We start from the raw sequence: 11274 nt of genomic DNA on the forward strand, positions 1-11274 counted from the left end.
GTCGTACCTCTCAGTCAGCTGGTAACCAAACATTAACCTGCTTAAATGAGGAGATGGTTTTAGTTGTGTGTCGTACCTCAGTCAGCTGGTAACCAAACATTAACCTGCTTAAATGAGGAGATGGTTTTAGTTGTGTGTCGTACCTCAGTCAGCTGGTAACCAAACATTAACCTGCTTAAATGAGGAGATGGTTTTAGTTGTGTGTCGTACCTCAGTCAGCTGGTAACCAAACATTAACCTGCTTAAATGAGGAGATGGTTTTAGTTGTGTGTCGTACCTCTGTCAGCTGGTAACCAAACATTAACCTGCTTAAATGAGGAGATGGTTTTAGTTGTGTGTCGTACCTCAGTCAGCTGGTAACCAAACATTAACCTGCTTAAATGAGGAGATGGTTTTAGTTGTGTGTCGTACCTCTGTCAGCTGGTAACCAAACATTAACCTGCTTAAATGAGGAGATGGTTTTGTTTGTTTTCTATTGTTTGACTGTTAAACGTTAAAACATTTGTAAAGCTCTGTGGACAGATGGTTAGATGGTTTCTCAACGTGCCAGACAGGCACACGGCAACGACAGCTGCTGCTGTCATGAAGGGAAATGTCTGGTGGCGTTTGTTAGATATAATTACCTTCCTCCCCTCCGTTCAGACGCAGGGCACCTTCCTCCCCTCCGTTCAGACGCAGGGCACCTTCCTCCCCTCCGTTCAGACGCAGGGCACCTTCCTCCCCTCCGTTCAGACGCAGGGCACCTTCCTCCCCTCCGTTCAGACGCAGGGCACCTTCCTCCCCTCCGTTCAGACGCAGGGCTCCTTCCTCCCCTCTGTTCAGACGCAGGGCTCCTTCCTCCCCCTCTGTTCAGACGCAGGGCTCCTTCCTCCCCTCCGTTCAGACGCAGGGCTCCTTCCTCCCCTCTGTTCAGACGCAGGGCTCCTTCCTCCCCTCTGTTCAGACGCAGGGCTCCTTCCTCCCCTCCGTTCAGACGCAGGGCACCTTCCTCCCCTCTGTTCAGCGATTGTTGTTTTGATGTGTTTTATGTGACATTCAGCTAGGAGACACTCAATTGCATCTCTAACCAATCAGTGTCTTTAAAAAGCCTACAGAGACCCTGATGTGATGGCCAGTCGATGCAAACAGAAAGACAGACGGACAGAGAGAGAGAGAGAGAAACAGACCATGCACTGATAAACAGACCACTCTCTCTCTCTCTCACGCACACACACACACACACACACACACACACACACACACACACACACACACACACACACACACACACACACACACACACACACACACACACACACACACACACACACACACACACACACACACACACACACACTCCGGGGTAGCTGAGGCAGGCAGATGACATGCTGAGTGAGTCTGGAGGGGGCTCTGCTGCTGTCAATGTCTGTTTACCCTGCAATCTATCCACACAGAGAGAGAATAACCATGTTTACCCTGCAATCTATCCACACAGAGAGAATAACCATGTTTATTTAGTTATAAACAATACAGATAACCATGTTTATTTAGTTGTAGAGACAATATACACATAACCATGTTTATTTAGTTATAGAGACAATATACACAACCATGGGATAACCACAGGATTGCTAGCCCATGTTGACTCCAATGCTTCCGACATTTGTTAAGTTGGCTTCCTCTCCTCTCTCACTTCAGACTGTCTTCCTCTCCTCTCCTCTCTCACTTCAGACTGGCTTCCTCTCCTCTGCTCTCTCACTTCAGACTGTCTTCCTCTCCTCTCCTCTCTCACTTCAGACTGTCTTCCTCTCCTCTCCTCTCTCACTTCAGACTGGCTTCCTCTCCTCTCCTCTCTCACTTCAGACTGTCTTCCTCTCCTCTCCTCTCTCACTTCAGACTGGCTTCCTCTCCTCTGCTCTCTCACTTCAGACTGTCTTCCTCTCCTCTCCTCTCACTTCAGACTGTCTTCCTCTCCTCTCCTCTCTCACTTCAGACTGGCTTCCTCTGCTCTGCTCTCTAACTTCAGACTGGCTTCCTCTGCTCTGCTCTCTAACTTCAGACTGGCTTCCTCTTCTCTCTCACTTCAGACTGGCTTCCTCTCCTCTGCTCTCACTTCAGACTGGCTTCCTCTCCTCTGCTCTCTCACTTCAGACTGGCTTCCTCTCTTCTGCTCTCTAACTTCAGACTGGCTTCCTCTCCTCTCCTCTCTCACTTCAGACTGTCTTCCTCTCCTCTCCTCTCTGACTTCAGACTGTCTTCCTCTCCTCTCTCACTTCAGACTGGCTTCCTCTCCTCTCCTCTCTCACTTCAGACTGTCTTCCTCTCCTCTCCTCTCTCACTTCAGACTGGCTTCCTCTCCTCTGCTCTCTCACTTCAGACTGTCTTCCTCTCCTCTCCTCTCTCACTTCAGACTGTCTTCCTCTCCTCTCCTCTCTCACTTCAGACTGGCTTCCTCTGCTCTGCTCTCTAACTTCAGACTGGCTTCCTCTGCTCTGCTCTCTAACTTCAGACTGGCTTCCTCTTCTCTCTCACTTCAGACTGGCTTCCTCCTCTGCTCTCACTTCAGACTGGCTTCCTCTCCTCTGCTCTCTCACTTCAGACTGGCTTCCTCTCTTCTGCTCTCTAACTTCAGACTGGCTTCCTCTCCTCTGCTCTCTCACTTCAGACTGGCTTCCTCTCCTCTGCTCTCTCACTTCAGACTGTCTTCCTCTCCTCTGCTCTCTCACTTCAGACTGGCTTCCTCTGCTCTGCTCTCTCACTTCAGACTGGCTTCCACTGCTCTGCTCTCTCACTTCAGACTGGCTTCCTCTGCTCTGCTGTCTCACTTCAGACTGGCTTCCTCTCCTCTGCTCTCTCACTTCAGACTGGCTTCCTCTCCTCTGCTCTCTCACTTCAGACTGGCTTCCTCTCCTCTGCTGTCTCACTTCAGACTGGCTTCCTCTGCTCTGCTCTCTAACTTCAGACTAGCTTCCTCTGCTCTGCTCTCTAACTTCAGACTGGCTTCATCTCCTCTCTCACTTCAGACTGGCTTCCTCTCCTCTCCTCTCTCACTTCAGACTGGCTTCCTCTGCTCTGCTCTCTAACTTCAGACTAGCTTCCTCTGCTCTCCTCTCTCACTTCAGACTGGCTTCCTCTCCTCTGCTCTCTCACTTCAGACTGGCTTCCTCTCTTCTGCTCTCTAACTTCAGACTGGCTTCCTCTCCTCTGCTCTCTCACTTCAGACTGGCTTCCTCTCCTCTGATGTCTCACTTCAGACTGGCTTCCTCTCTTCTGCTCTCTAACTTCAGACTGGCTTCCTCTCCTCTGCTGTCTCACTTCAGACTGGCTTCCTCTCCTCTGCTCTCTCACTTCAGACTGGCTTCCTCTCCTCTGCTCTCTCACTTCAGACTGGCTTCCTCTCTTCTGCTCTCTAACTTCAGACTGGCTTCCTCTCCTCTGCTCTCTCACTTCAGACTGGCTTCCTCTCCTCTGCTGTCTCACTTCAGACTGGCTTCCTCTCTTCTGCTCTCTAACTTCAGACTGGCTTCCTCTCCTCTGCTGTCTCACTTCAGACTGGCTTCCTCTCCTCTGCTCTCTCACTTCAGACTGGCTTCCTCTCCTCTGCTCTCTAACTTCAGACTGGCTTCCTCTCCTCTCTCACTTCAGACTGGCTTCCTCTCCTCTCCTCTCTCACTTCAGACTGGCTTCCTCTGCTCTCTAACTTCAGACTGGCTTCCTCTCCTCTCTCACTTCAGACTGGCTTCCTCTCCTCTCTCACTTCAGACTGGCTTCCTCTCCTCTGCTCTCTCACTTCAGACTGGCTTCCTCTCCTCTGCTGTCTTACTTCAGACTGGCTTCCTCTCTTCTGCTCTCTAACTTCAGACTGGCTTCCTCTCCTCTGCTCTCTCACTTCAGACTGGTTTCCTCTCCTCTGCTCTCTCACTTCAGACTGGCTTCCTCTCCTCTGCTCTCTCACTTCAGACTGGCTTCCTCTGCTCTGCTGTCTCACTTCAGACTAGCTTCCTCTCCTCTGCTCTCTCACTTCAGACTGTCTTCCTCTCCTCTCCTCTCTCACTTCAGACTGGCTTCCTCTGCTCTGCTCTCTAACTTCAGACTGGCTTCCTCTGCTCTGCTCTCTAACTTCAGACTGGCTTCCTCTCCTCTCTAACTTCAGACTGGCTTCCTCTCCTCTGCTCTCTCACTTCAGACTGGCTTCCTCTGCTCTCTCACTTCAGACTGGCTTCCTCTCTTCTGCTCTCTCACTTCAGACTGGCTTCCTCTCTTCTGCTCTCTAACTTCAGACTGGCTTCCTCTCCTCTGCTCTCTCACTTCAGACTGGCTTCCTCTGCTCTGCTGTCTCACTTCAGACTGGCTTCCTCTGCTCTGCTGTCTCACTTCAGACTGGCTTCCTCTCCTCTGCTATCACACTTCAGACTGGCTTCCTCTCCTCTGCTGTCTCACTTCAGACTGGCTTCCTCTCTTCTGCTCTCTAACTTCAGACTGGCTTCCTCTCCTCTGCTGTCTCACTTCAGACTGGCTTCCTCTCCTCTGCTCTCTCACTTCAGACTGGCTTCCTCTCCTCTGCTCTCTAACTTCAGACTGTCTTCCTCTCCTCTCTCACTTCAGACTGGCTTCCTCTCCTCTGCTGTCTCACTTCAGACTGGCTTCCTCTGCTCTCTAACTTCAGACTGGCTTCCTCTCCTCTGCTGTCTCACTTCAGACTGGCTTCCTCTCCTCTGCTCTCTCACTTCAGACTGGCTTCCTCTCCTCTGCTCTCTAACTTCAGACTGGCTTCCTCTCCTCTCTCACTTCAGACTGGCTTCCTCTCCTCTCCTCTCTCACTTCAGACTGGCTTCCTCTGCTCTCTAACTTCAGACTGGCTTCCTCTCCTCTCTCACTTCAGACTGGCTTCCTCTCTTCTGCTCTCTAACTTCAGACTGGCTTCCTCTCCTCTGCTCTCTCACTTCAGACTGGTTTCCTCTCCTCTGCTCTCTCACTTCAGACTGGCTTCCTCTGCTCTGCTGTCTCACTTCAGACTGGCTTCCTCTGCTCTGCTGTCTCACTTCAGACTGGCTTCCTCTCCTCTGCTCTCTCACTTCAGACTGTCTTCCTCTCCTCTCCTCTCCTCTCTCACTTCAGACTGGCTTCCTCTGCTCTGCTCTCTAACTTCAGACTGGCTTCCTCTGCTCTCTAACTTCAGACTGGCTTCCTCTCCTCTCTCACTTCAGACTGGCTTCCTCTCCTCTGCTCTCTCACTTCAGACTGGCTTCCTCTCCTCTACTCTCTCACTTCAGACTGGCTTCCTCTCCTCTGCTATCTCACTTCAGACTGGCTTCCTCTCTTCTGCTCTCTAACTTCAGACTGGCTTCCTCTCCTCTCCTCTCTCACTTCAGTCTGACTTCCTCTCCTCTCCTCTCTCACTTCAGACTGGCTTCCTCTCCTCTCCTCTCTCACTTCAGACTGGCTTCCTCTCCTCTGCTGTCTCACTTCAGACTGGCTTCCTCTGCTCTGCTCTCTAACTTCAGACTGGCTTCCTCTGCTCTCTAACTTCAGACTGGCTTCCTCTCCTCTCTCACTTCAGACTGGCTTCCTCTCCTCTGCTCTCTCACTTCAGACTGGCTTCCTCTCTTCTGCTCTCTAACTTCAGACTGGCTTCCTCTCCTCTGCTCTCTCACTTCAGACTGGCTTCCTCTGCTCTGCTGTCTCACTTCAGGCTGGCTTCCTCTGCTCTGCTGTCTCACTTCAGACTGGCTTCCTCTCCTCTGCTCTCTCACTTCAGACTGGCTTCCTCTGCTCTGCTGTCTCACTTCAGACTGGCTTCCTCTGCTCTGCTGTCTCACTTCAGACTGGCTTCCTCTGCTCTGCTGTCTCACTTCAGACTGGCTTCCTCTCCTCTGCTCTCTCACTTCAGACTGTCTTCCTCTCCTCTCCTCTCTCACTTCAGACTGGCTTCCTCTGCTCTGCTCTCTAACTTCAGACTGGCTTCCTCTGCTCTGTAACTTCAGACTGGCTTCCTCTCCTCTCTCACTTCAGACTGGCTTCCTCTCCTCTCTCACTTCAGAATGGCTTCCTCTCCTCTGCTCTCTCACTTCAGACTGGCTTCCTCTCTTCTGCTCTCTCACTTCAGACTGGCTTCCTCTCTTCTGCTCTCTAACTTCAGACTGGCTTCCTCTCCTCTGCTCTCTCACTTCAGACTGGCTTCCTCTGCTCTGCTGTCTCACTTCAGACTGGCTTCCTCTGCTCTGCTGTCTCACTTCAGACTGGCTTCCTCTCTTCTGCTCTCTAACTTCAGACTGGCTTCCTCTCCTCTGCTGTCTCACTTCAGACTGGCTTCCTCTCCTCTCCTCTCTCACTTCAGACTGGCTTCCTCTGCTCTCTAACTTCAGACTGGCTTCCTCTCCTCTGCTGTCTCACTTCAGACTGGCTTCCTCTCCTCTGCTCTCTCACTTCAGACTGGCTTCCTCTCCTCTGCTCTCTAACTTCAGACTGGCTTCCTCTCCTCTCTCACTTCAGACTGGCTTCCTCTCCTCTGCTCTCTCACTTCAGACTGGCTTCCTCTGCTCTCTCACTTCAGACTGGCTTCCTCTCCTCTCTCACTTCAGACTGGCTTCCTCTCCTCTGCTCTCTCACTTCAGACTGGCTTCCTCTCCTCTGCTCTCTCACTTCAGACTGGCTTCCTCTCCTCTGCTGTCTTACTTCAGACTGGCTTCCTCTCTTCTGCTCTCTAACTTCAGACTGGCTTCCTCTCCTCTGCTCTCTCACTTCAGACTGGTTTCCTCTCCTCTGCTCTCTCACTTCAGACTGGCTTCCTCTCCTCTGCTCTCTCACTTCAGACTGTCTTCCTCTCCTCTCCTCTCCTCTCTCACTTCAGACTGGCTTCCTCTGCTCTGCTCTCTAACTTCAGACTGGCTTCCTCTCCTCTCTAACTTCAGACTGGCTTCCTCTCCTCTCTCACTTCAGACTGGCTTCCTCTCCTCTGCTCTCTCACTTCAGACTGGCTTCCTCTCCTCTGCTCTCTCACTTCAGACTGGCTTCCTCTCCTCTGCTATCTCACTTCAGACTGGCTTCCTCTCTTCTGCTCTCTAACTTCAGACTGGCTTCCTCTCCTCTCCTCTCTCACTTCAGTCTGACTTCCTCTCCTCTCCTCTCTCACTTCAGACTGGCTTCCTCTCCTCTCCTCTCTCACTTCAGACTGGCTTCCTCTCCTCTGCTGTCTCACTTCAGACTGGCTTCCTCTGCTCTGCTCTCTAACTTCAGACTGGCTTCCTCTGCTCTCTAACTTCAGACTGGCTTCCTCTGCTCTCTAACTTCAGACTGGCTTCCTCTCCTCTGCTCTCTCACTTCAGACTGGCTTCCTCTCTTCTGCTCTCTAACTTCAGACTGGCTTCCTCTCCTCTGCTCTCTCACTTCAGACTGGCTTCCTCTGCTCTGCTGTCTCACTTCAGGCTGGCTTCCTCTGCTCTGCTGTCTCACTTCAGACTGGCTTCCTCTCCTCTGCTCTCTCACTTCAGACTGGCTTCCTCTGCTCTGCTGTCTCACTTCAGACTGGCTTCCTCTGCTCTGCTGTCTCACTTCAGACTGGCTTCCTCTCCTCTGCTCTCTCACTTCAGACTGTCTTCCTCTCCTCTGCTCTCTAACTTCAGACTGTCTTCCTCTCCTCTCCTCTCTCACTTCAGACTGGCTTCCTCTGCTCTGCTCTCTAACTTCAGACTGGCTTCCTCTGCTCTGTAACTTCAGACTGGCTTCCTCTCCTCTCTCACTTCAGACTGGCTTCCTCTCCTCTCTCACTTCAGACTTGCTTCCTCTCCTCTGCTCTCTCACTTCAGACTGGCTTCCTCTCCTCTGCTCTCTCACTTCAGACTGTCTTCCTCTCCTCTGCTCTCTAACTTCAGACTGGCTTCCTCTCCTCTGCTCTCTAACTTCAGACTGGCTTCCTCTCCTCTGCTCTCTCACTTCAGACTGGCTTCCTCTGCTCTGCTGTCTCACTTCAGACTGGCTTCCTCTCCTCTGCTATCTCACTTCAGACTGGCTTCCTCTCCTCTGCTGTCTCACTTCAGACTGGCTTCCTCTCTTCTGCTCTCTAACTTCAGACTGGCTTCCTCTCCTCTGCTGTCTCACTTCAGACTGGCTTCCTCTCCTCTGCTCTCTCACTTCAGACTGGCTTCCTCTCCTCTGCTCTCTAACTTCAGACTGTCTTCCTCTCCTCTCTCACTTCAGACTGGCTTCCTCTCCTCTGCTGTCTCACTTCAGACTGGCTTCCTCTCCTCTGCTCTCTAACTTCAGACTGGCTTCCTCTCCTCTGCTCTCTCACTTCAGACTGGCTTCCTCTCCTCTGCTGTCTCACTTCAGACTGGCTTCCTCTCTTCTGCTCTCTAACTTCAGACTGGCTTCCTCTCCTCTGCTGTCTCACTTCAGACTGGCTTCCTCTCCTCTCCTCTCTCACTTCAGACTGGCTTCCTCTGCTCTCTAACTTCAGACTGGCTTCCTCTCCTCTCTCACTTCAGACTGGCTTCCTCTCCTCTGCTCTCTCACTTCAGACTGGCTTCCTCTCCTCTGCTGTCTTACTTCAGACTGGCTTCCTCTCTTCTGCTCTCTCACTTCAGACTGGCTTCCTCTCCTCTGCTGTCTTACTTCAGACTGGCTTCCTCTCCTCTGCTGTCTCACTTCAGACTGTCTTCCTCTCCTCTCCTCTCTCACTTCAGACTGGCTTCCTCTGCTCTGCTCTCTAACTTCAGACTGGCTTCCTCTCCTCTCTCACTTCAGACTGGCTTCCTCTGCTCTGCTCTCTAACTTCAGACTGGCTTCCTCTCCTCTCTCACTTCAGACTGGCTTCCTCTCCTCTCGCACTTCAGACTGGCTTCCTCTCCTCTGCTATCTCACTTCAGACTGGCTTCCTCTCTTCTGCTCTCTAACTTCAGACTGGCTTCCTCTCCTCTCCTCTCTCACTTCAGTCTGACTTCCTCTCCTCTCTCTCTCACTTCAGACTGGCTTCCTCTCCTCTCCTCTCTCACTTCAGACTGGCTTCCTCTCCTCTCCTCTCTCACTTCAGACTGGCTTCCTCTGCTCTGCTGTCTCACTTCAGACTGGCTTCCTCTGCTCTGCTGTCTCACTTCAGACTGGCTTCCTCTCCTCTGCTCTCTGACTTCAGACTGGCTTCCTCTCCTCTGCTCTCTAACTTCAGACTGGCTTCCTCTCCTCTGCTCTCTGACTTCAGACTGGCTTCCTCTCTTCTGCTCTCTAACTTCAGACTGGCTTCCTCTCCTCTCCTCTCTCACTTCAGTCTGACTTCCTCTCCTCTCCTCTCTCACTTCAGACTGGCTTCCTCTCCTCTCCTCTCTCACTTCAGACTGGCTTCCTCTCCTCTGCTGTCTCACTTCAGACTGGCTTCCTCTGCTCTGCTGTCTCACTTCAGACTGGCTTCCTCTCCTCTGCTCTCTAACTTCAGACTGGCTTCCTCTCCTCTGCTCTCTGACTTCAGACTGGCTTCCTCTCTTCTGCTCTCTAACTTCAGACTGGCTTCCTCTCCTCTGCTCTCTGACTTCAGACTGGCTTCCTCTCCTCTGCTCTCTAACTTGGCACCTTTAATAGCCGTGTGACCCAGTTTGAAACCAATTGAATTAAATCTACATATTTGGAGTAACCCCTACTTCTAGCCAGTAAGCCCGTTAAGATGACTTATTAGACACTTTCTCCAGGCAGACTTAGTATTCTCCCTCTGCCTAGAACATTCTAGAAGCGTTGGTTGGTTCTCCACCACAGCCCAGCAGCATTATGAGTCACTGAGGCTACGCTCCAAAATGGCACTCTATTCCCTATATAGTGCACTACTTTTAACCGGGGCCTTCAGCATAGGGATCATAGGACCAAAGGGCTCTGGTCAAAAGTAGTGCACTATATAGGAATAGGGCTCTGGGCTAAAGTAGTGCACTATATAGGGAATAGGGTTCCATTTGGGACACAGCCACGGATGCATTTCTCATTTGCCGTGGAGGTCTCACTCAGAGCCATTGTTGCTGTAATGTTTTGAGTAAAAAAACAAATCCACTTTAATGTTGAGTCCATTATTAATGTTTCCTCTGCATCTTGTACTGTTCTGTTCAATGTCGATGTCGATTGTGTCTCTCGCAGGTCAGAGGTGAACGATGAAGCTTCAAGGTGGACTGGACCTGCAGAGATGAATGACCGGGTTACAAGGTGGACATGTCAGAAAACTCTAGGATGTCCCTGTCACCGTGTCAGAAAACTCTAGGATGTCCCTGTCACCGTGTCAGGAAACTCTAGGATGTCCCTGTCACCGTGTCAGGAAACTCTAGGATGTCCCTGTCACCGTGTCAGAAAACTCTAGGATGTCCCTGTCACCATGCACTTGGCTGCAGACCAATCAAATGCCAGTGGAATTGTGTCAGAAAATGCTGGCGTTCATTTCCGTGGGACATTGTGCTCCATCTCCCCCAGTCACGTGCTTCCTGATTAAAAACTTGTCTTCCTGAAGTGTTTACGTTTCAACTGGAGTTAAGGCCTGAAAACAACGTGATTATATTAATGACAAATTGGATTAATGACACATTATATTAATGACACATTGGGGTAATGACACATTGGGTTAATGACACATTGGGGTAATGACACATTGGATTAATGACACATTGGGGTAATGACACATTGGGGTAATGACACATTGGGGTAATGACACATTGGGGTAATGACACATTGGGGTAATGACACATACCATTTGGTTTTGATATTTTTCCCCTCTATGGCATAAGGTTCCACTATTGTGATATGGGATGAATCTATAAAAAAAATATTTTAATAATAAACAGACAAATTATTCAAACTTCTGCATGTTAATCTTTTCATCATGAATTGGCTGGTTGACAGGTCTCAATGCTTGTCGTTAGGTGTGGCTTCTCGTCATGAATTGGCTGGTTGACAGGTCTCAATGCTTGTCGTTAGGTGTGGCTTCTCGTCATGAATTGGCTGGTTGACAGGTCTCAATGCTTGTCGTTAGGTGTGGCTTCTCATCATGAATTGGCTGGTTGACAGGTCTCAATGCTTGTCGTTAGGTGTGGCTTCTCGTCATGAATTGGCTGGTTGACAGGTCTCAATGCTTGTCGTTAGGTGTGGCTTCTCATCATGAATTGGCTGGTTGACAGGTCTCAATGCTTGTCGTTAGGTGTGGCTTCTCATAGACAATGTGTGTTTACTATAAGAGAAAGCAAAACGGGTTGCACTAAATGAATGTATGATATTATGACCTGCTGACCGTCACGTCTTCACTACTATCGATAGGATGGTGGGTTTAATGTATTCACA

At 50.6% G+C, this 11274-nt stretch overlaps 1 long non-coding RNA gene across 2 annotated transcripts in view; it reads left to right on the forward strand.

Annotated features, from left to right (window-relative positions):
- The window catches only part of LOC121844282, a 28641-nt gene extending 17846 nt beyond the window's left edge, over positions 1-10795 (forward strand). For both annotated transcript variants that reach the window (XR_006081934.1, XR_006081933.1), the window contains one exon: positions 10087-10795. This is a non-coding gene — a long non-coding RNA (uncharacterized LOC121844282). The remainder of the gene's footprint in view (positions 1-10086) is intronic.
- Positions 10796-11274: the final 479 nt, after the last annotated feature.

This window comes from Oncorhynchus tshawytscha, unplaced genomic scaffold (genome assembly GCF_018296145.1).
Source record: "Oncorhynchus tshawytscha isolate Ot180627B unplaced genomic scaffold, Otsh_v2.0 Un_contig_7862_pilon_pilon, whole genome shotgun sequence".
In the NCBI taxonomy this organism is placed as follows: Eukaryota; Metazoa; Chordata; class Actinopteri; order Salmoniformes; family Salmonidae; genus Oncorhynchus; species Oncorhynchus tshawytscha.